The sequence below is a fragment of the Equus quagga genome, chromosome 4, assembly GCF_021613505.1.
Source record: "Equus quagga isolate Etosha38 chromosome 4, UCLA_HA_Equagga_1.0, whole genome shotgun sequence".
Taxonomy (NCBI): Eukaryota; Metazoa; Chordata; class Mammalia; order Perissodactyla; family Equidae; genus Equus; species Equus quagga.
In genome coordinates this window covers 2,183,398-2,209,213 of record NC_060270.1, presented here as the reverse complement: position 1 = coordinate 2,209,213, position 25,816 = coordinate 2,183,398, and the positions used below count along the sequence as shown (strand labels likewise).

Below are 25,816 nucleotides of genomic sequence, written 5' to 3'. Positions count from 1 at the left end.
CACTGCTTCTGGCTCTGGCAGCAGACGCACGGGTAGTTCAGCCGTCTCAGCAGCACAGCCTCACCGGCTCTGGCACCGGGCAACGCCGCAGCAGCAACTGAGATGTGGACTCCAGCCATGGCACAGATGAATCCAAGAGCTTCAGCTGCATTGTGTGCCCCAAGATTCCTGCAGCATCAGTGTAGGTGTGTGACTCCTGGCTTGGTGAAAAATGGGGAGTCAATAGTTTCAACAGCAGCAGTGGCCACAGCAGCTCCCCTCCAGGGGGGCTCTAGAAAATCACTTTCCTTTTGCCCCTCCAGCCTCAGGCATAACATTAGTTTCCTGCAGTTAATGATCTTGATGTATATTTGCTCCCCTTTTACTCCTCCAGTCCTTCTAACATGTTTGTAAACAATTTCCTGCTATAATTCCCCCTCAGAAGACATGTTTTTCTGCTAGACAAGACAAATTCATTGCCTTAAAATAACTTTCTGGTGCCAGCCTGGTAGCGCAGTGGTTAAGTTCATGCACTCCGCTTTGGTGGCCTGGGGTTTGCAGGCTTGGATCCTGGGTGCAGACCTACATCCCACTCATCAAGCCATGCCACGGTGGCACCCACATAAAAAATAGAGGAAGACTGGCAACAGACGTTAGCTCATGGACAATCTTCCTCACCAAAAAAAATAATAACTTTCTGCCAAATATCTGCTCAATCTCACAGCAAGTGTGCCCATTCTTCCCAATGTAGCAATCCCATGAGGTACTAAGGAATGCCACAAAGTCTCCATTGCCCCAAATCTTCCCATGGTTCTGCTCCACCTCTTCATTGTCTTTCTTATTGGAAATAACACATTGATAAATTAGCAGCAAGTTTTGTGACACTGCATAATCATCCCACTCTCTGTAGTAAATCATAGTGATGTCATGTCTTTAAGTCCCTGTACTTTATTTGTAACTACAATAGATAAAAAATACTTTCTAGGACAATTTTCAACCTTTCTTTTGGTTCTATGTAGACTGTATATTTTACAGATGTTTGGCAGAATTGACACAGTAATACAAAATTAGTAGACATAACTGCATATCCAAATAGTTTATAATAACACTATTTCTACAACTTGTTGGAAGGTGACCAATGGTCACTTGAAAACTCTTTAAAATCATAATTATCCATGTAGACTCTCTGCCAGAAAATGAAGCGTGTTCCCTCCTTGCCTTCCTTGGTAAGATGGATTTCGTAACAAATCCCCCTCTACTTTTTCCCTAAGGACTAAGACACTATTCTCATCCATTTGGTAACATAGGAGGAGTGTTGTTGTTCCTTCAATGTGAGTTTAAGTCATAAATCATTTGGTTTTATTTCTATTCTATCTAACATGACACCAAAATTTTAATAATTCTATCCCTTTTTAGAGCTCCAAGCATTTCTTTGCTTATAATAAAAGCATAAAAATGAATGTGAAGGGGCCGGCCCGGCAGTGAAGCAGTTAAGTTCGCACGTTCTGCTTCGGCAGCCTGGGGTTCACCGGTTCAGATCCCGGGTGCGGACATGGCACCACTTGGCAAGCCATGCTGTGTGGTAGGCATCCCACATATAAAGTGGAGGAAGATGGGCACAGATGTTAGCTCAGGGCCACGCTTCCTCAGTGAAAAAGGAAAAAAAAAAGAGAGGGGGATTGGCAGCAGATGTTAGCTCAAGGCTAATCTTCCTCAAAAAAAAAAATATCCATGGTATGGAAAAATGAACGTGAACATCATCTATAATTCCATTTTCTTTTTTTTTAAGGATATAAAGTAAAAAGGTAAGAGTCATCTTCTCCGAGTCCTCTAAGTCCAAGCCTGAATCCAGAAGGCAATAAGATTACCACAGTATAACCAATTGGAAGACACTCACCAAATATTTTTCTGATTGTATGTCTATTGTGCATACACATATAGTGCCAATAACTCTTGCAGGTATTGTTTTAAGGTTAAATATAAGGTTACGTTATACATATAGTCCTGAAATAGCTTTTGTCACTTAAGCATACATACAACATGAGGCAATCCTCTGAAGCGTGCACATACACATCTATGTATTTTTCTTCTTCTGTGATAGCCAGCACATGTGCTATTTCCTCATTAACAAACTCAAATGGCTGGGCCTGCTGCAAGTCACATAAATACACTTGGGTTAACCACCTAAGGTGCCCACCGCAGAGAGCTTCAGAATCCCCTGGCTGATGAGAGTCTCATCAACTTACGGACAAGCACTGCCTTGTCTTACTGAAGGCCTCATTCTCCACGAGTTTTAGCCTCTCTCCTAACATGCTGCCTCTAGGCATCAAATGTCATAATTCATAAAACAGAAATGATATTAGTTCTTTTCTACTCCCAGCCAAAAGTGTAGTCAGAATCAACACTGATCATCACTTCCTATCTAGCCAGACAGTCAAGTTTATCTTCTGTTATATTAATACATTTGGGGTCAAAGATTCAGAACGTGAAAATCCATGGATACTCCAGACTTCTCCATCTTTTTCACAGAAAGACTGTAGGTTTTGCATAATAGCTATAGGACTCAGTAATGATGCCATTAATCACTTGTTCTTTCAAATGTTTCCTCACGTCCTCCCTCTCATAAAGAGCAATTCTTTGAAATCAGTCTTTGAGGGGGCATGACTGACAGAGACAAAGAGGATGCTTAATTGCAGCGGCACATGCCAGAGTGCAAAAGCACTCCATGTAAACCTTCTTATTCAGTAACATTCTGCAGATAATAAAGAACTTCCAAAACCAACATCTCTTTCCATGCTTGCTATCACAGCCATATTCTCTGTTCCTCAAAAGCAAGTGGCTTTCTTCCCTCAACTCCTTTATTTTTATGTTCACTGTATTCACTTTCTTCCTTCTTCCTCTATTTTGATTTTTTGCTTTTTTCTTATAACTGAAGACTGAAAAATATATCCCTGAAACATATATCTTTCTACATATCCTCTATTATAAATGAGACTCAACAGATGAACTTATATAACTGAATTTGCAACTATTTAAAATTGAAGATCCCAAAAAGAAAGTTCTGATCCTTTCCCCCTAGGAAGCATCATCAACATTAATGGAGTTTTTTTAAAAAAGATTTAGTCTCCTTTCAGAATATTTTCAATGATATTCTTATGATATTCAATACCATTTAATTTCATTTGCAGTTATCCAAGCACTTGAGATAGAGAAGACATGTATACAAGAATATTTAATTTTTTACATGTGAAATTTTAAACAGACAGTAGCTTTTACTTTTTCCTCAAAATTACATATGTAGTTTCTCCCCTTTGTGGGATTACGCAAAACATATAACACCAATCTGCACTGCCATCTCACCAAATTCACGCCCACTTACTCCTTAGTTCAATGACCGTGAAACATTATTCGTAACTGAGAGAAGCTATGTCTGGTCATCACTTTTCTTCTATGTTGATGCACGTAAGAGAGAATTATTCCAAGTATCAATAAAAAGATTAGTAGATTAACAAATAGCCAGCAGGACTGAATACCCTGTCTACATCTCTTGTCCCAGAGTCATCCACTTCATTTTCAAAAGGAACTAGTTTGGATAATAATTTACTTTAATTGCCCATGATTCCCGGTGTATAATAGGCCAAAGCCTGACAGTGGGAAGCACCCCTAAGAGTTCACAGAAAATGATTATACATTTCATCATTTCAAAACTTCAAGATCTATATAAGAGCTGTTGGAGACCATATCTAAATTGTGAAGTAAGATTATTTCCTGAAATTAGGGGAAAAAATGCAAATTCACAAATCCCTTTGTTTCCATTATTCTCTGTGTTGTATTTAACAGCATTTCTTCCAATTTCACTAAAGACAGCATCCTCCATGACACAGGACTACTACTTACAATGAAATACTAAAAGACAGATGACACAGAGCACTAATTATTTTACCAGCACATAACTAACAAATATTTTTTATTAATGCTTTTGTGTTTAACTCTCCTTAGCTTTCCAACTACTCCTTGATGAGAATGAGTTTACACAGAATGTCAGATGTTAATCTCAGAGACATAAACCGAACCACAGTATTGACTTCATAATGAATCAGCCTACATATTTGACTGTCACAGTGCTCTACTTTAAATCATAAGTATACATCTTATATCACTATGAAAATTCATATGCTGACATTTAGTGAGTTGAATACCATCCCCCAAAGCTTCACGTCCATCTAGAACCTGTAAATGTGACCTCATTTTGAAACAGGATCTTTGCAGATATAATCAAGTAAGATAAGGTCATACTGAATTAGGGTAGACCTTAAATCCAATGACTGGTATCCTTGTAAGAAAGCCATGTGAAGACACAGACACACACAGAGACAGCCATGTGAATATGGAGGCAGAGTAGAACGATGCAGCTACAAGCCAAGAGATGCCAAGGATTCTTGGAAAACACCAGGAGCCTGGAAGAGGCAAGGAAGGATTCTTTCCTAAGGTCTTCAGAGGGAGCTTGGCATTGCCAATATCTTGATTTCATACTTCTGGCCTCCAGAACTCTGAGAAAATAAATTCTTCTTTTTTTTTTTTTTTTTTTAAAGATTTTATTTTTTCCTTTTTTCTCCTCAAAGCCCCCCGGTACATAGTTGTGTATTCTTCGTTGTGGGTTCCTCTAGTTGTGGCATGTGGGACGCTGCCTCAGCGTGGTCTGACGAGCAGTGCCATGTCCGCGCCCAGGATTCGAACCGACACAACACTGGGCCTCCTGCAGCGGAGCGCGCGAACTTAACCACTCAGCCACGGGGCCAGCCCCCTAAATTCTTCTTGTTTTAAGCCAACCAGTTTGGGAAAATCATGGCAGCTCTAGGAAACTAATACATGATATAATGTATAATATTATATATAATAATACCTGATTAGGTTATACATTTAACTAGTAATGATTGGTTATCGAAATTCTCTAAAAATTACATTTCTTACATGTATACAAAAAGAGTCATTGGTCATACATATTATTTAAGTAACTTATGAATAGGAAAAAACTGGGAATCAAAGAATCCTTTGAAATTTTGAGTAATTGCTCTGACTCCCCAAAGGAGATCACTGTAGTGAGAGTGAGGGGATGAAGGTAGGAAGGTACTGATGAGGCTATAAAACTATCCTCTATTGTTCTTGCTGCGATGGATTTCTTCTATAAGCTATGTTTTTCCTATTTCAACATAAATCTATGTCTTACCTTTTGCATGGCTCCCAATACCAATATTTAAGTCATATTACAAATATTAAGTAATTATGGAGAGTTCATTGCTTTAATATTAAAACTAGTTTGGATAATGAATATAATATGGTAACATACGTAAAGGCTGAGGTTCGTTTCTAGGCACTGTGCCAGTTGAGAGTTAAATTCCAAATAGGTATCACGAGTTTCAATACAGGTTTTCATTTTTAAGCAATATTTATTTCAAAAATTTCTTAAAATTCAAGTAATGTAAAACATTATAAGGTCAACAATTTTCATTTTCATTTATTTTTTAAGTGAAGTCTTAAGAGTTTAGGATTAAAAAAATTCTGAACTGAGGAATGAAACATTTTGCCTTGAGAACTGTCCAGCACTAAGTGGCAGCACTGGCTAGTTCACCAATGAGGACTAGTTCATTACCCTATATTATACTTTCCATGGGCAAAGGGAGAAATTACCAAATCTTATATAATGAGATGCCAAAATTTTTTTTTTTTTTGCGGAAGATTAGCCCTGAGCTAACTACCGCCAATCCCCCTCTTTTTGCTGAGGAAGACTGGCGCTGAGCTAACATCCGTGCCCATCTTCCTCCATTTTATATGTGGGACACCTACCACAGCATGGTGCTTGCCAAGAGGTGCCATGTCCGCACCCGGGATCCGAACCGGCGAACCCGGGGCCAAAGAGAAGTGGAACGTGCAAACTTAACCGCTGCGCCACTGGACTGGCCCCTGAAATGCCAAAATTTGTTGGGAAGATTTCTGTTACGTTATTCATATTGTCAATCAGCACACTCACAGAATATTTATGAATTTTGGAATCTATTTGGAAAAATTCTTACATAAAGTCACTGAACTACACTTTAATTTTAGTTAGCCCCCTCCCCTCTTTATTTTGCTGTTCTCTATATAGGTAGCTACATTAGAATTTCTGATTATATTTGTTAACATCTGCTCAGGCACAAATGACACATTTAGTTTTATATAGAAGGAATAGACTGCAGAAGAGCATATTTTGAAGACATTGGGTACAGACTGCTTTTCTAAACAGAGAGTAAGTCTCTGAACAGAACAGCCAGGCTAGAGCTGGGAAAACATAAGATGCATTCATGATTGAGTGTAAACTTCAAGGACAAAAAGCAAAGGGTACCTTGCCCTCTGCCTTATCCAGTGTGGTGTGGTGAGAGCACCTGCCAAAATCTGCTTGAAAGCAAATGAGAGGATGAGTAAAAATAGCTGCCGTAAGCAGAAATTCAGTCTGCTAATACACACACAGCAAGATCACTACTGGGCATTAAGAACACTGAAAAACAGAGACAGAGTGTGTGTGTGTGCGTACGTGTGCATCTCCCTGAAGCTGAGTATAAAACACATAAAATAAAACAGGCAATTGGCATTGGATGGCAATTGGTGTTTGTACAAAAACTTTGTTACCAAGGTACTGGTATTTGTAGAGACCTTAGCAGGCAATGACAATAAAATACAATTCTAAAAAATCTTACTGCTTTCTTGATTACAATAAAACTGTAACAACTATTTGTATATGATTTTTTTCCTGAAATACTATGAACGATATTGGGGAAAATAGCAGTTTTAGTTTTGTGGTAGTTTTCTTTTTTTTTTTTTAAAGATTTTATTTTTTTCCTTTTTCTCCCCAAAGCCCCCCAGTACCTAGTTGTATATTTAGTTGTGGGTCCTTCTAGCTGTGGCATGTGGGATGCCACCTCAGCACAGCTTGATGAGCAGCGCCATGTCCTTGCCCAGATTTGAAGTGACGAAACACTGGGCCACTTGTAGCGGAGTGCACTAACTCAACCACTCGGCCACGGGGCCAGCGCTGTGGTAGTTTTTTAATGACTAACAGTATAAAGGACAGAAACATTGTTCACGCTTTTAAAAATATAAAATCTTGAAAGCCTTTTTGCAAAAGGGCTGGTTCTAAAATTTTAAATAAATTGATTGCACTTAAAAACTATGCAACCTTAATTGACAAATGAAAAATTTACAAAAACTAACATATTTAAAAGGTCCTCTATCCAACAGGTGAGTGAACAGGCAATTTTTATGCTGAATTTCTATTCAAGGTGATGTCAAAGTCCCTTGTTTTGATGACCCTTCTCTGTTCAACAGAGAGAAATGATAAATAAAACGTAAAATGATAAAATCAAAACCACACAGTCAGGACAAAAAAAGATAAGAACTCCTCGGAAGAAAAACTGAACCCTTTGCAATGAGGAGACCCGAAGCCAAAGGTCTGCTGAGACTTCAGTCTGAAAGCAAGTACCAGTGGCTGGTAATCTGAACTCCTCAGGAGAAGCAGAGAACCAAAAACCATTCACATGAGACAAGTCAGAGGCCAAGCTTACTGCTTGAAACCTGACTTTTTACACCATTTCACTGCCCACCTCAACACATGGACTGAAGCTAAAAACAAACAAACGTGGTTGCTGAGTAATCTGCAGACCTAGTTTGGCAAGAAAGAACTGAACCAAGCTGAGGAAATCTAACACTAGGGAAGTGAGCCAATAAAATCAATAATGACACAAAGTACATATGGATGAAAATAATTTCACAACACAGCCTGAAAAGATTGATAAGTATATTTAAGATGTCAATGATATAAATGATGGAATAACTTCCACTATAAAAAGAGTAAAAATAATGGTGGAGGAGGCAAAATCAGAGTGAAATGAAGCAAAAGGAGAGGAAAGCAAGAAGAAACAATCAGAAATATTATATATATATATGTATAGACTCACACACATATTGGTATGAAATAAACACTAGACTGCACAAAAACTGATTAATACATTGGAATATACACTGAAATATATTACTGATAATTTATCCTGATTCACCTACAAGGAGAGAAAGAATTTAAAATTATCCAAGAGCTGCTAAGAAATATATAGGGAATTGACTGAATGGCTCCAATATTTGTCTTATGATGAGGAAGAAATCCCTTCTAATGTGTATCAGAAAGCACTGCATTTACGGTAAGCATATAATTTGATTAAATGAATAAGATTATTAAATTGAGCTATCTAAATCAGCAATATAGATTTAATTTTACCTCTCCAAATATAGTCTACAGAATGTATGAACATTCAAAGGATAAAATATGTTTATGTTTATATATACATATATATACATGCACATATATATATAAATATATATATTTATGTATATTATACTTATAAATATATATACACACATATATAAAATATATATATGTTTTTAAAATCCTATCTTCCTGCTTTTAGTTGAATGACTGTTTTCATTTCATTGAAATATTTTGGTACATATATTGCTACCTAATTATGGGGGGAGAAAACTAAGTTAAGTATTACATTTATGCACACAGATTTTGCTTTACTAAAATAAAAGTCAAACCATTTTAAGAACTTATTTTGCTTACTATGGTACATTAAAAAATACTAATTGCATGGAAAACAGACTACAAAAACCTATTTAACATTTAATGCTGACCTATGCTTTTTGAAAGCTTGACTGATTAGTATAAATTCTCTAAAATTTGCAGCCCATCTATCAACCATTAAAAATCCATATGTTCTATTTTTTATTTACATCTTAATAACAAGGTACAGGATTAATAACCATCTGGGTTGAATATTTCCCAGATGTGATTCAGCTCATCAACTGTTCTAAACTGGTCATTAATTCTTTGGAGGGATATTATGTGTTGATTAGTGCTGTTTAAATAGCTTATAAGCTCTTTTATAGACTTTATTTCATAGGTAAATATTTCCCATCCCATCTTTCAACTTCAATTTTAGTGAGAAAATTAACTGGACTGTGTAAAATACAAAAATGAGAGTAAATGTATAAACTTTTCTACCTGTACTCAAGACCAATAATGAATAAGAACATGGTTCAATTTTCACAATCATTTAGTCTTTTTTTACAGCTAATTCTGCCCAAAGTTAGTACCAAGCTGTTCCAGCTCCAATGAGTTACAAAATACAGCATTTAACCAATATCTTACCTAAAATAATGTGTTACTTGTACATCTATTTAATTATTCAACTTTCATTGAACATCTGTCATATGGAAGGCACTATGCTGCCTAACTCAGATACCGATGAGACACTGAACCCATTTCTCTAAGAGTTCACAATCTAGTAAGAAACAGATATTCAAATACTGTGAGACAAATGCTGTGAAATTCAGAGTCCCAGGTGTCCCAAAAAGGAGTTGCCTGATTCAACCTTCAGCAGTATAAGTCTTCCCAAAAAAGTTGGAGAATCTTCTGTGCCTTAAAAGACCAAATGAAAAAAGCCAGAGAAGGTGGGAGTTGGCAAGAGAACTTTCCAGATAAACTCAACAGCACAGTCTTGTATCCAGAGATAAGAGAAAGAAGTTGCATGGAAGAAAATACAAAAGTCTCTTTTGTAAAATATGGAAGGTGAGAGTGGCCGAAGCTCATGGAATATCAGAAGATGACAATGAGTCAGAGCTTAGACAGAAGGTAAAGGAAGCAGCAGCGTAGGGTAAGTAAGCAGTAGGTAGGGTAGGGTATGACTTAGAAGATCTGTTCTAGGAATGGCACCAAGGATGGGCTGTAAGGTTGATGCAAAGGGCTGGAGAAAGACCCAAAGCAAGCGGATAATTCAAAAAACAACCATGGTAATTTGGAGAGAAATGAGCAGAGCCAAACTGACAAAGTGAAGATGGACTGATATGAAAGAGCTTTAGGAAGCAGAATCAACAGGATTTGGCGGTTGATTGTAGGGCATAAGAGTAAGTCAATCACTTGAACTACAATTAAATTTATAAAAATACGTGGTCTACTATGTTTCACCTAGTTGTTAAATATTTCACTACTAGTCCCTTAGGGTTTCATAAGAGAATTTAACAGGTGTATGTGCTTGCTTTGGATTTACATGTAGACTCATTTATAAATGAAATAGTTTATAAATATTTTGAATAACTCTAGTTAAAACAATTAGAACTTCCTGATAAAACCAGAATCTTAGTTTGTTAGATTATACAATAAGGGAGGGTTTTTTAAATTTTTTTATTGAGGTAACACTGGTTTACAACATTACATAAATTTCAGGTGTACATCATTATATTTTTATTTCTGTACGGACGACATCATGTTCACCACCCAAAGACTAACTACCATACTGTACACATGTTCTCTTTTACTCCTTTCACCCAACCCTCTATGTCCCCCAGGGTAACAACCAATGTGTTCTCTGTATCAGTTTGTTTGTTTGTTGTTGCTATCTTCCACTTATGATAAAATCATTCTTTATTTGGCTTTCTCCATCTGAATTAATACACTTACCGTAACACCCTCAAGGTCCATCCTTGTCCCAAATGGCAAGATTTCATCTTGGCTTGACACCATCAAGACTATACACTAAGAAACAGCAGAGACACTGGAAAACGAATTGCATACATACTTATTTTTCAGCTGCCTAAAGAACATGAAGCTAATTACATATTCACAGATATCAATAAATACTTCACATCTGATTTCCTAAGTTGTTGTTACTTGCTTTTCTCTTACTTCTCTTCCTCACCACAGAATTAATTTCATCATTATCCAATACATGTTCTTTCAACTGGTGAAAAATAAGGCAGAAATCCTTTTTTTTTTTTTCAGATGATGCCATATAGCTAGGAATATTCTGAGATAATAGAGAGCGAGGCATCACAAATCACAGTTGCTCAGGTATTAAATAGTTAAGAGGTATTAAGGTATTAACAGCCCCTGGGAGTGTCACAATCTACTACTCAACCTGCACACCACAGGAAAGCTCTAAAGTCTTCCTTTACGGATTAGTAAAGAGTAATAGCAATAACACCATGTACACAAAGGAACAAAAGCTTGATTTATTTTCAAGATTAAATGGACTTACAAACCCACCTGCTATTAATAGTGAGTGAAGTGAAGAGAAAGTGAAAAATTCTGACAGTTCAATGCATGAAAGTAGAAGGTTAGGGAAAATTGAGTAAAATCATAATTATGAAACTGTTAACAAATGCTTCACTCAACTATATAATATCTGTGACAGCTGAAAGTGGAAAGGAACCATTGAGAAATATGCCACAGCATTCCATTCTTTTTAACAAGGTCTGCCCTCAGAAGAAACTACTTTAACAAAGCCTAACCTGCTGGGGTTTTATCAGAACCATACCAAATTGAGGGAAGGAAAACACCACCTCCACCTCCCTCTAACCTTTCATACAGGGGGAGGGAAATACCAACTCCATCTCCCTCTAGTCTATCTTGTAGGGGGAAGAAACACTCAGCTCCATCTACCTCTAGCCTTCCACGTAGGAGGAGGGAAATACCAACTCCATCCCCCTCTATACCATGTAGGGGAAAGAAATACCAACTCCATCTCCCTCTAGTCTACTGTGCAGGGGGAGGAAATCACCAATTCCATCTCCCTCTAGTCTACAGTGTAAAGGTAGGAAAATACCAACTCTAGTCTTCCAGCTGGCGGGAAGGAAATACCAACTCCATCGCCCTCTAGTCTACCATATAGGGGGAAGGAAATACCAACTTCATCTCCCTCTAGTCTTCCTTGTAGGGGGAGGGAAACACCCAAGTACAGCTCCCTCTAGTCCTCCACGTAGAGGAAGGAAAATACCAACTCCAGCTGCCTCTTGCCTTCATGTAGGGGGTGGGAAATACCAACTCCAGCTCCCTCCAGTCTTCCCTAAAGGGGGAAGGAAATACCCAACTCCAGCTCCCTCTAGCCTTCCATGAAGGGGAAGGAAATACCCAACTCCAGCTCCCTCTAGTCATGCAGGTAGGGGAGGAAATCACCAACTCCAGCTCCCTCTAGCAATCCTGTTCCACCTAATGGGGGAAAATAAAACTGAGAGGCACTGGTGAAATTTACCATCCAGGACACAGGCTCACTGAAAGACTAAGACTTAATCATAGGATTCTACAACACTTTCCCTCCCCTCATGCCTTACCACTACATTACTAAAGGCCTATTTAGCACAGTTCCTTTTACCCAGACATCATATCTATCTTTCAATCAAAATTACAAGGTGTACTTACTAAAAGGCAAAAACACTGTTTGAAGAGACAGAAGCAGCATCCAAACCAGAGTCAGAAATGTTATAATTATCAGATCAAGAAGTTTAAAAAACTATGATTAATATGCTAAGGGCTTTAAAGGATAAAATAGACCATGTAAGAACAGGTGGATAACGTAAGCAGAGAGATGGAAGTCCTAAGAAAGAATGAAAATGAAATGCTACAGATCAAGAACACTATAGCAGAAATGGAGAATGCCCTTGATGGGCTCATTTGTAGACTGGGCATGACTGAATCTCTGAGTTTGAGGATATGATAATAGAAACTTCCAAAACTGAAAAGCAATTTCTTTGAAATATGAAATAACATGATTGAAATTAACATAATGGATATTTAGAAAACTACCACATATTTTGTGAAGTTTCTCAGGAAAAAACTTATTTTGATATCAGTTTTGAAAACAATAACTAAACAATCCATTTTTAACAGAAATTATCACTAAAGTTTATATTTTCAGAATTCAAACATATACATGTAGTTATGGATAATTTCAATGTACTATAAAATGAATCAAAATGCAATACTGGAGTCTGCTTCTATGATAAATTGGTCTTACTATATGAAATACAGAAATTACAATACAAAATCAGAGATGAATTATTAGTAGATATTCCATTCTCTATCACAAACACATTCTATCTTTGATTTTCAACATTGGAACAATGATATTAGAAAGTGATGGGCTCTGATTTATGGAATAAAGTATCTTTCTACGAAGTTTATTTAAAATATTGGCCTCTTTTAACACAGAAATCATTAGTTTTTTTCATTATAAACACATTAGTAACTGAATTACTAAGTCCAGCTTATATTTAGACAGGAATACGTTGTGTCCTTATTTTTCGTAAATATCTCAGGATAAATTTCCTAATTTCAATTCATTATATTTAACAGATAAAATCACATATCTTGTATGATCTTCCATTATTCAAACCCTAATGATCACCTGAGTCACAGAATACAAAAAATACACATAGGATACGTTATTTAAAACCAATATTTGGAATGTGAGAAACACAAAGTTTTCTAATCTCTAATCTAATTTCTAATCTAATTAGTTTTCTAATCTCTAATTTAATTTCTAATCTAATTAGTTTTCAACTAATATAAAATGTAGCGTAATATCCAACAGCACTTTTTTCCTACTAACATTCAGTTTTCTCTTAATTTTTTATTAAAATGTACTTCATTACTGAAAAGGAAGTTTGATTTTGAATACTGGCATGCCTGTAACTATGTCCACTACAACTTTGTAACAAAGATCTATCACATTTACATTAAAAATGAGCTTTTAAAACTTAACTACCTCTTAGTTGACAAGAGGAGAGTAAAAGAAAAATATCTGGGATAAGCAAATTTTTCATCTTCTTGCTAAAAAATACTACTATGAATAAAAATAAATAGTGAAAATCTTTCAGGTGAGTTGATGGAGTGTTTAAAAATCAAGTTACTTCTATCAACATCAAATATACATAATTTTAGGTATAAATCAAATAATATCTTATGGAATTATTATTACTATGAAATGCTATGTTTTAATTGTCAGGCTTTATTCAGGTATAAGTACATTTAATAAGCAGTATGTGGCTACCCAAACAAGTCACTTACCTTTTCAATTACAATATCAAAATTAAAAAGCCCCATAGCTATTAAATTTTAAGAAATTCAAATATAATTACTAAAGCTCAAAGGGAACAATCTAAGTTTTAATCATGAAATCCCTTTTTTATTTTTTTATTTTTTTCTGGTTAGTAGCAGGTACTTTTTATTAGTCTTTTATTTTTCTGGTTAGTAGCAGGTACTTTTTATTAGTCAAAGTCAATATTGAGCCAGATGCCCCAAAATGCCACACCTACCGCTGTGTGGCATTGAATGGGACTCGATCTGTAATGGGTTTTAAGGATTTTAAATATCACATTTAACCACAGGCCCTCTTAGTGTAATTGCATTTTTCTCTTTCATCTACAATGTTATATACTGCCTAAAAATAAACTGAATAAATAAAAATATCAAAAGGAAAGGAGTAAACAGGAGACAACATTTCAAGAAAATATATATAATATTCTTCATATATTGTCAGGTTACAAGAATAAACTCAGGAGATACACATTTTTTAATTTCTTCCTTCATACAAAGTTACTGCATGAGCAGTCTCTTTCATGTTTTTTTCTTATTAGCACTAAAATGGCATGACTTCTTAAAGATCAGCTGTCTCCTTCCCCTGGGATTTTCAAAACTGAAACAGGTCCTTCAGTTTTTCACAGAGTAAGACTTAGCATTAACTAGTTAATAGTTATTCATAGCAAACAGAAAATCCACAGCATACTCTTACACTTAATGTTTGTGAAAACACTTCTTCAGTATTCACCTATAATTTCTATAGTGCTATGCAAAAATGTTCATTCATGCAGCATTCTTTCATTGATTATCATGGCACTCTGTTAGCTGCTCTGTTAGATCATCATAATTTTATTATCTTAATAGAGTACAGATAAAGGATGGACGAGACACTTACAAGGATTTTAAGAGTTTTGAACTATGTAGATATAAAATTCTTGACATTAGACAGTAAGAGCACAATGTTAAGAGTTATGACCACTGGGTCCCAAATTCTCTGGTGTATTCATTCTTTTCAAATCCAAGCTTCAACCTCTATACAAATCTAATTATTTAATTTCACTTTGATCTCAATATATCAATAATGTCACATCACCTATATTTTCAACATCCTTTCCTTACAATTTTCCAAGACATCTTTCATTTCCAAGAGTCTATACTACTGTCTTAAAAAAAAAAGCTTCAATATTTTTGTTTGTTTAAGTGAATCTAGAAAGTTTTTACTTTCACTTTTACTTACTGGGGCTGAGATATATACTATCTAGATCAATCAAGACACTGAAATTCCAAGTATCCCACAATTCAGCTTAGCCCATGAGCACAGTCTTATATCCACCACATCCCTCCACTCTAGACACACAAACGATTGTCAACTTCCTAAAACCCCATGCACACATTTATGAATTCTGTGCCTTTCCTCAAGACATTCCCTTTGCCCAAAAGGTGGTTTCTACCTTCTCTTCCAGCCCACGTGCAATTCCTTCACAATTTATCAGAAAGAGTTGATATGTCCCATTCTACTACCATTTTTCCCTAATCAGAGTTAATCCCTCCCTTTATTACTCTTTCACAAAATATTACTCAAAACTATCGAAGACAATCTCTTTGGCCTTATGATTGTGTAGAATTATCTCTACACTGCAAGACTCCTTGAGGGTAGAAAAAAAACTTAAGCACTCTAGCAGCGTATTTGGCACAAAGAGTATAAAACAGAAGTTTCTTAAATTGAATTCTGGGCACTGCTTAAAAGAAAATAAAGGACATTTTAATGCTGGTGCAAACGAGTTGACAAGCAAACATTTTAGAAAATATCTTCTTTTCATGTTTGCAAGCCTAAAAAGTCATTTGCTCAAGACTACTCATCTCTTTTCCAAATTCACTAACCACAGATGCTCACCTTGTACTCACATAACCAGTAATGGTTTTAATCACAGGTACATCATAGATGCCTAGTCTTGTAACACATCAACATGACTCTACTGGTGGAGCAGGTTTTCTAAGTAAAAAAAGAAAATCTTGAAATCTTTTATTAAATGACATATTTTATATACTACATTATATGATTTCAAAAATATCTTAGTTCAGGGGCCAGCCCAGTGGTGCAGCGAAGTTTGCACGTTCTGCTTCTCAGCGGCCCAGGGTTCGCCGGTTCGAATCCCCGGGTGCGGACATGGCACCACTTGGCAAGCCATGCTGTGGTAGGCGTCCCACATATAAAGTAGAGGAAGATGGGCATGGATGTTAGCTCAGGGCCAGTCTTCCTCAGCAAAAAGAGGAGGATTGGCAGATGTCAGCTGAGGGCTAATCTTCCTCAAAAAAAAAAAAATCTTAGTTCAACTCTTTATAGAAAAACATTTATCAATTAAAAAGTTATTCCTAGGAAATATTTTATTCAGAGACATACCAAATATACTTTTTGTCATCAAATTGACAAATGTATCATCTAGTTGTCTTTCCTACCCATGACATATTTGTAAAACTAACTGAATTAGTGTCTGAAAAAAGGGCAACTTTACTTAAAATGACCATCCAAACTACCATAACTCAATAAACCTGAGAACCTGAAAAACTACGCCCATTTCAAATAGATATAATTACAATTTTAATATACAGACATAAATGCTGGTTTAAATGTTATAAACTGATTAACAGTTTCCATAGATTTTAAATTATTTAACCAGTATTGACGTCTTAATGATTTTCATTCTTGCCATTTTTAGTAGACTTTTTTTCAAAGTTCTTCATCCTTATTGATTATTTCCTTACTTGTTTTAACCTATAAACAGCATTAAGTAAAACTCCATTCTTGTTAGTAATCTATCCCCTTCATAACAAGGAAATTTAAGCTGTATATTTTCTTTAAAACTTACTTATCTGATCTTCTTTAAAATATGTCCATGCGTTCTTATTTTCAAGTATTCCTACTGCTGACACTTGGCATATATGCATTATTATCTGGTGCATAATCTAAAAGTAATACCGACTATTCTAACAGTGACAGTTCAGGGTAACTGATCATCAGATTTACTTTTTAATGTCTGAATCACGTGTTATTTTTCCCTCTGTAGTCTACACATTGGTCACTGGCCCTTATCTTTCTATGTTAGAATCTTAGAAGAAATAAAAAGCACTTAGCTGAGAAATGACCACCATGTTTCAAGATCAGGATATGTTTGGCTTAGAATCTTTGCTGTCTTACTTCCTAGCTCTGTGACCTTGCAGAAGTTATTTAATGTACCTCAGACTCAATTTCCACATCTTTCATGGGATAAATTGTGCTTGATTTATAGAAGTGATGAGAGTAAATAATTTTAACCATCAATAAATTTTAAACATCTTTTCCGTTTCCACCTTATTCTATCATATTTCTTTCTACTATACTCTCTTTCCCCTTCTATTTCTCTCTTTCCTCTTGCTACACCTTGGCTAGTGTCCAAAATGTACATCTCGGTCCAGCACTTGGTTTATCAGGGGCAGAAAAGAAATCTAAATCAATTCTGCAAATATCACACACAAAGAAACTGGACTTTCACGAAGTTTCTAGTGCTCCTCTCTAACGACAGAGACAAAGGTCCTAGAGTGAAAATACCTGAGTTTGAAGAAGAGTCCACCAGTCACTATTTGGCCTATAACTTCTTGGTATTTTTATTCCTTATGACTAGGTTCCTCCAATCGGGAAACAAAACTAAGACATATCTCACAGAGACATTGTGAAAATAAAATGTAAAATTTAGCGTGGCATCTGGCAAATAGAAAAACTATGGGGCTGGCCTGATGGCATAGCGGTCAAGTGCACACACTCTGCTTTGGTGGCCTGGGGTTCACCGGTTCGGATCCTGGGCACGGACCTACACACTGCTTATTAAGCCATGCTGAGGCAGGCGTCCCATATATAAAGTAGATGAAGATGGGCACAGATGTTAGCTCAGGACCAGTCTTCCTCAGCAAAAAGAGGAGGATTTGCAGTGGGTGTTAGCCCAGGGGTAATCTTCCTCAAAAAAAAAAAAAAAAAAAAAGAAAGGAAGGAAAAAAAACTATGAGGTGAGGTCCTTGTTAGACAATTCTGCCCTCCCTCTCTGTAACCAATAAACCGGAAGTCGTAGAAAAATTCTCCATTTCATAAACCTAGACAAAAATCATCTCAAGACCCAGAGCAGGAAGTTTACTGGTAACTCTGCAAGCCCTGTGTGTCCTGGAGACTAGTTTGCTCTGCAATGCACCCTGATCAACCAAAGACAATCACCAGTGCGGGGCGTAACTCCTGCTCCTCAAATGATTCTTTGGCTATGACTACATGAGACCAGTGACAATAACTCCCATATATTTTTGTCACTTTTTTCAGAAAAATGGAAAAGTAGGACTTACAAACCGTTTAATTATTTGTAAGTTACTCTGTCTACTGAGAAAAGGAGATATGCATATATCTTAGAAGGGTATTCTAGGAAAAAAGTTTCACTCACTTCTTGAAAGTAACCGTGATAAATGTGACATACTTAACATACTCAACAAATACTGATGTTTAATCATTTTAAAGGGAATAAGATAAAGAGAGTAAAAGCATAACCTTAACTTAAAAGAAATATTCCTCAGAAATGGTGCGATGAGAGCTCTATTAGAATAAAGTGAAAACTTCAGAAAAAATAAAACCAGTCTATAAAACAAACAAATCTAAAGAAACAGTCTGTTAAACAAAGACAAGAAGACTTAACTCTTCATAGGAATTTTTACTTGAAAATGCACACATTTAACGAATAATTGTTGATATAAAAGGTCAAATTTAAACAGCAATACCTGGATGATTCTAAAAAAATAAAATCTGTTTGGGTCAACTTCTCCTTTCAGATTTAAAGTTGTAAATGTAATGGAAGAAGCAATGTAAAAATATGAAGTAAATATATGATGAATGAGAAAAAAACAATTTTTAGAAAAAGAAAGAAAAGCTAACCCAAGCGTATCTGAAAACAGTTGAATATCTCTATTATTGAAGATTTTGTTTAAACAGACAAAAACCAAAGTAAAAACCTTCACAAACCACCCTTTTATTTTAGCTTGAAATGAAAAAAAAAGTAGAAATGCACTGCAATGTGAAAATTATGCAAAATATAACAAAACATATAAAAAGTCAAATACAACCATAGCTAAAACAATGTTAGTACCTGAAAAAACTGTCCTTTGTAAATTACACATCCTTGTAAGCCTTTCAAAAGCAACTACTCCCAGCTAACAAAAACCTAATCATAATGCATCTTTTCTCCAAGTTCAAAAACATATTTTCTAATAAAAACAAAATTGCTAATATCTGTAATATCCACTTATGTAAGATAACCTAAAATTTGTTTATGCACAAATACTCATTAAGGTCACCAAATTTAATGAACGTATAAACAGAAAAGTTTCTTGAACTTACACACAGAAATTGATTTCTAAAGAAAATATTTATATGGGTGATATTCTAATATTTCTACTTACAAACACTACATGAAAGAACAATTGCCAATTTAGAAGAAGGCAAAGATGTTTTACACATCATTCCATTGATTACCAGTCCTAACTATATTTTAATCTTTTCTATGGGATTTAAGTTATATGCCAAAATTCATACTAAATAGAGCAAAAGATCCACTGTTCCTTTAATTATCATAACAGCCCCTAAAATCCTAACAAGGACAACATTTTTAAAAATATGTTTAAACTTACCCCATTTAATGGATATGTTTTCCATCCTAGCTCTCCAAGAACAGTAGTTGTATCAAGCAACACAACTGGAATTAAATAAAGAAACCTTGTATGAATTTCTCAATTGATGCAAAAATATATCAAAGTTATTTAAATCATTAATGTTAACTACCCTATTATTCATTGCATTAGCTTTAATAAGTTGCATTACTTACTGTAAAATTATTTGTATATACCAAATATTAACATTTAATACTTAATAATATTAAGAAATGATAAAATGTATGAGGTGGTTGTAAGTTAATTTTAAAATATGTAATTTGTTTTTAATAATACAAAATGAAATAAATAACTGAATAACAGAATTAACAAAGTCATTTTTAATAGCTCTTAAAATTAATGAAATAACCACCTTCACTGTTCCAGAATCCCACTTTCATATATAGTCTTTTTATACCACATTAAAGGAAGGAAAAACTATATTAAAATAGGCTTCTGTATTTCCTTTCTCTGTTATTAAATGCCCTTAAATATGATTGACAAAGTATGAAAACAACTCATTTTGACTACACCTAATTTCTTCAAAGCATACATTATATAATTATTGTTATGTGCTAGGTTGTATATTTACTGCTAAGTTTGGCAAAAACAAAAATAAAAATTATGCCTCTTTTTCCCTGACAGAAGTAATTCATAATCTGATCAAAATGCAGACATGTAAACAAATAATTACAACATATTCTGTTAAATTCTAAAATAGAAGAGACAATATAGTAGCCTAGCAATTAAGCTGGGCTAAGGCTGGTAGGGCAGGCTGGGAGGATTTCACAAAGGAGATGCAATTTAAGCTGGGCTAGGATGAGGGAGTCTTCAATCAGATGTGATAAAAAACAAATACTGTTTTTTCTTTTCTTCGAATACCTTCTATAAAGTAACTGAGACATGACTAAATCAGTTCAGAGTTGCTGTAATGAGAACTAGGAGTAGGAATTATTTTGGGAAAGTAGGAGAACAGAAACAAGGCTGGAAAGATAAATGGAGATCAACTGGGGAGGTGTTTTGTAGTGTTTCCAGCATGTAAATGTGTAGGGCCCATTATTCAGCAGATCTTTATTTTTAACTGCTACTTCCAAGTCCCACAGATGCCAGTAGGCCGTGGACCACACTGAGAAACAATGCTTTGTTATCTCATCAAGAGTTCTGATTCTTTATCTAGGTAAGAAAATGGGTATTTTTATGTGTAGTTTAAAAGAATGCCATTGGGAGTACGTTTCTTGGCATCTGCTGTTGAGTGTCTATAGTAAGGATCCTGTGGTTTTTCTTATTTGCATCACTGTAATAGATTTTTTTTTTATTTTTAAATATAAAACCATGCTTAAATTTCTGGGATAAACTCTACTTACTCGTTGCAGAATATTCTTTCAGTATTGTTAAAATGTATTTACTAAAGTACATCTGCAAAACTGAGCTATAATACTATAATTTTTATTGTGGAAAACTCTCAAACATTTTTAAAATGTAGAGAAAACAGCACAATGAACCCTCATGTGCTAATCACCCAGTTTCAGTAATTACCAACTTACAGCTTATCTTATTTCATTTATACACGTTTACCTACTCTCCCACTCCAAGATTTCTTTAAAGTAAAATCCAGTAGTTGTATCATTTCATCTGTAAAAATATCAGTAGGTATTTCTAAAATACTCTTTTTAATATAACTACAATATTTTAATTCATAATAGTAATTCCTTAATGTCATCAAATATCCAGTTAGTGTTTAATATTGCTATTGTCTCAACTTAACAGGAAATCAAGATCTAAATAAGTGCCATACGTCACAGTGAGCTGACATACCTCTTTAAGTGTTTTTTTATTCTGTAGCTTCCCACACCATCTTTTTCAGTTGTTAGACTCATTGATATGATCTACTTAGAATAAAATTCACCCTTTTTAAATGTACATTTCTATGAATTGTGACAAACCCCTATATTCATGTAACCATCGCTACAATCAAGCCATAGAATATTTCCATCACCCCCAAAATTTGCTCTGTGATTGTTTATAGTGAATCCCTTCCCTACCCAGTTCCTGGCAACAACTAATCTGATTTCTGTCCCTATGGTTTCGCCTTTCCTAAAATGTCAAATGAATGAAATCACAGAGCATGTAGCCCTTTGAGCCTGGTTTCTTTCCCATAGCATAACACATTTGAGATTCATCTATTTTGTTGTGTGCATCAATAGCCTGCTCCTTTTTCTTGCAAGAAAGTATTCTTCTACCTTATGGAATCCCATAGTCAACAGACATGTGGGCTATTTCCAGTTGGAGACCTTATAAGTAATGTCACTATAAATTTTCACATACAGATTTTTGTGTAAATCTGTGCTTTCATTTCTCCCTGGTAAGTAACTAGAAGTGGGATTACCAGGTTATATGGAGAATGCTTACTTTTTTTTCTGGTGGAGAAGATTGTCCCTGAGCTAACATCTGTGCCAATCTGCCTCTATTTCATACGCAGGATGCCGCCACAGCATGGCTTGATGAGCGGCGTGGAGGTCCACACCCAGGATCCAAACCAGTAAAGCCCGGGCCACTGGAGCAGAGCGCGCACACTTAACCACTACACTACCTGGCCAGCCCCAAGAATGCTTACTTTTTATAAAACTGTGAAGCTGTATTCTAAAAAGGCTACAAAGTTTTACATCCCCATTAGCAGAATGTTTGATTTTCCAACTGCTCCACATCCTCATGAGGACTTGGTGCTGTCTAGTTTTTAAAGCATTTTAACAAGTGTGCTACAGTATCTCACTGCCATTTTAATACATGTTTCCCTAATGACTAGCCAGTTATCTCTTTTACTAAGTGACATCAAATTTACTGAAAAAAACTACGTTGCTTTGGGCCCAGCCCTGTGGCCAAGTGGTTAAAATTCCGCACGCTCCACTTTGGTGGCCAGGGTTCATGGGTCTGGATCCCAGGCATAGACCTACTCCACTCACTAGCCATGCGGTGGCAGTGTCCCACATACAAAATGGAGGAAGACTGTCATAGATCTTAGCTCAGCTATGATCTTCCTCAAGCAAAACAAGAGGAGGACTGGCAATGGATGTTAGCTCAGGGTGAACCGTCCTCAGCAAAAAAAAAAAAAGAAAAAAATGTAGGTTGTTTTGTCCCACATTCTAGATTTTTCCAGTATACAGATATCATTGAACATACGCCTCCATTCCTCATATTTTCTTTAAATTGGTAGATATATTTAGTAGGTTGATCAGATTAAGGCTCCATTTATTTATTTATTTATTTATTGTCAGATTACTTCATTGGTGGTGTTTTATGGTCCTTTTAGCAGAAAACACGGAAGATATCAATATCTGCTAGGGTCATGTCAAAAGGACTGGGAATCAACCTGCACAGGCTTCCTCTGGCCAAAAATGGATTATTTGATCATATAAAAGGTTAATGACTAGAAGGGACTGCAACACTTCAAATATGCTTAAATCCACTCATTCATAATGATAAAATATACCTACTGATAACTTTGGCAGAAAATTAGAAAACCAATATTTTAAAAACTGTAAATAATCTGAAAAGAATAAAGTATTTATTTCACTTTTTCTATACAAACTACCTCTGAATAAAGAAATAGCTAATGAAGGGATGTTTCTCTTACTGATATATTTTAGTAATAAATGGAGAAGGAATGACTGAATCAAGCTACACCATTTTCTACTCCTAATGAATTAATATATTTAGCTAATGGTTTCCAATGGCTGCTAACACCACAAAAAGAATGGCTACAGCTTTTTAAAATACTTTTTTCATAGTTTAATTTACTCCATATTAACATACAATTCCAATAAGACTGGAAGTAACAGAAAGTACAGTGAGGACAATATATATATACACACAAAAAAACATATATATATACACATATACTGTATATGTGCATACATACAAATATACAAAATGATATTTGATGGCATCTAGTTTCATTCAGCGTAACAAAAATAATTTCATATATTTAGAGAAAAAAGTTGAAAGTAACATTATAATGAATATTCAAACCTATAAGTTTATCTCATTCTCAAATAAAAGTTATTTTTATTTTTGGTATATACTATTGAAAAGAATTCAGAAGTATGTAATACCAGTGTCTACTTTTGGGCACTGAATAGACTGTTATTCATGTAGCACATTTATATTTTGTAATACATCATTATTTCCCTTGCAGGCTGGTAAAATAATGATATTAATTCATAGTCACTACAGGAAGGATTTTTTAAATACTTTCTTCTTCAAGTAATCTCCACATGGTCCTACAAGTTGTTTCTTTTTTAATACCAATTTACAGATGAGAAAACTGAGGCTCAGAAAGGTTAAGTAATTTTCCTTGGGATCACCAAGTGATAGATCTGGATTCCACCCAAGGAAGACTGATGCTAGAATGTCCTTTAAAAACATTTAAAACCTTTAAACCTTTTAACAGTGTTTTCTTCCTATCTCTTTAAGCTTGAATATAAAATTTCATTATTTTCTGTCTCTTTTATTTTTGTAGACTAGAGAAACATCACTATTTCTTTTGCGGATTCCAAATCTTCCTAAGTTTGTATCCAGTTTTCTCATCAATGGTTTCTACAGAAAATTTACCAGTACTACTTACAAATCATGCTATTTAAATCAATGGGTTTACTGGAGTAGAATGTTCAAAAATCTCTAATATGAACTGTAGTCTACAAGAGAGATTTATTTTTCATAGATTATATATAGAAATTATAGCTAATTAATTAATTAGTTGATATAATTATTTTTTCTAAAACATATTTAGGCTGCTCTGTTCTCAATATTCATAATTTGTAAACTGTGAAGTATATTCATTTCAAAACAAACAAAAAAGAAAAACGTATATATCTACAAAAGTGTAGATCCTTAGGAAGAATTTGTTTCTTAGTAGCTTCAAGAGACAAGATTTACATAATTGCTTTATTTTCCTCATTAAACTGGAATCAGACCTTTTAAAAACCTGTAAGAACAGTAAAATTTTAAATCTGCATTCTAGACAAGTGAATGAACACTGGTATTAAAATAAAACTGAGGATTTTTGAAATTTTTAATACCATTACATGTGATGAATGTTTAAATTTTATCATTTGTCTCATACATAAAATCCCCAGATTCAGGTTTTTCAGGTACACTAATTGCAATGGGCCCAGCAAGGTGAGAGCTCCTCCTGCTGGCTTTCAGCAAAAGTTATCTGTCCCACCAGAGTACACAAGTGCTGTCGAGCAAAGAAGGGAAATAACACCACATTGACAGCCACTTCAACAAGGAGCCAATACTTTTTAATTTACTATTAATGGCAAGGTTTTAAATACAGCAAAATTAACACCTATTGTTTATTTCAAGAGTATACATGAAAATATAATTATTTATTCATATCGTAATAAATGAGAATTTGGATAACAAAAAATAAACAGAAGTAGCAGTAGGCTCGTGGTATCAAAATAAAGTTTTGAAATGTTTATTTTGTTTAATAAGCAACATAACACATAGAATATGCTTGTAAAACTACATAAAATTTTCCTACTTTTAGAAATAAATTTCCAGCATATTATATTTCTCTCTAAAAATATCTCTAAATTTATTAGTGCTTCCTTTACTCATTCTTTCGGAAAAAGAAAGTTTTACTGTGTTCTAAAAGAAGATATCAAATGATAAAGTTAAGGTTGATAACAGCAGATTAAATATGAGAGCAATGAGTACCTAAGATTAGAAAGCTCAGTGTTAATTTCTTGCCCTTGAATAATTTATCAAGTCTTTGTCTACATCCCTTTTAGTAAATTTAAGGGATACTAGTTTTAAAACAATTAGCCTATAGGTTCATAGTATATAATAGAAGATCATCTTTATTTCAACTGCACAGTAAGAAAGGATGAGATTTTATTTAAATATCATTTTGAAAAATTAATCAAGGAAGAGATCAATCAACCCATTAAGAAAGTAGCTATTCTTTTAGGATAATTTGTTGTAAAAATTCAAGTTAATGACGTGAATTGAGTTCAAAGGTTTATCAATACCTTTAAAAGTTCAGACAACAGGAAATACAGATTTGGGAACTTTCTCCAATAGACTTCATGTAAAAAGCACTAAGGCATTCCTTCTAAGAATCATTCAATTTAGAGTCTTTATTTTACAATTAAGGTCTAGAAAGGTAAAGTAAGTTACTAA

At 34.8% G+C, this 25,816-nt stretch overlaps 1 protein-coding gene across 1 annotated transcript in view; it reads right to left on the bottom strand.

Moving 5' to 3' along the window:
- The window catches only part of EPHA6 (EPH receptor A6), a 721,750-nt gene extending 702,075 nt beyond the window's left edge, over positions 1–19,675 (bottom strand). The window contains exon 1 of the mRNA XM_046658947.1: positions 19,613–19,675. The gene's annotated coding sequence lies outside the window, so the exon portion shown is untranslated. The remainder of the gene's footprint in view (positions 1–19,612) is intronic.
- Between the last annotated feature and the right edge of the window lie 6,141 nt (positions 19,676–25,816).